Below are 569 nucleotides of genomic sequence, written 5' to 3' on the forward strand. Positions count from 1 at the left end.
AGTATGGAGGAGATAGTTTGAAGATGACTTCTTTCAGAAACAAATCTATGCTAACAAAAATTTTGCTACTTTGTGAATAATCTTATTATATACAGGTCCTGCCTTATAAACATTTTTTCATAACTTTATTGATATATAATTCACATTCTAGAAATTTCACCCTTTTAAAGTGTATAGTTCAGTGGTTTTTTGCAACTGTCACCACTCTCTGATTTAGAAAATTCTGTTACCCCCAAAAGAAACCCTGCCTGTATCCATTAGCAGTGGCGGCTCATATTGTAAGATTTTGTGACTGATTTCTTATACTTAACACACTGTTTTCAAGTTTTATCCAGGTAGTAACATGTAACAGTATGCCATTCCTTTCATGTTGAATAATATTCCATTGTATAGATATACCGTATTGTATTTACCCATTCATCAATTGATGGACTTTTGAGTTGTTTGCACTTGTTGGCACACAAGTGCCACAATCTTTTTAATGCATCTTTACCTAGGGGTTTTTCCCTAATGCTTCAAATTTGAAACACTAGATCTCTCTCTCTCTCTCTCTCTCTCTCTCTCTCTCT

This window comes from Neophocaena asiaeorientalis, unplaced genomic scaffold, assembly GCF_003031525.2.
Source record: "Neophocaena asiaeorientalis asiaeorientalis breed wild unplaced genomic scaffold, Neophocaena_asiaeorientalis_V1.1 scaffold169, whole genome shotgun sequence".
In the NCBI taxonomy this organism is placed as follows: Eukaryota; Metazoa; Chordata; class Mammalia; order Artiodactyla; family Phocoenidae; genus Neophocaena; species Neophocaena asiaeorientalis.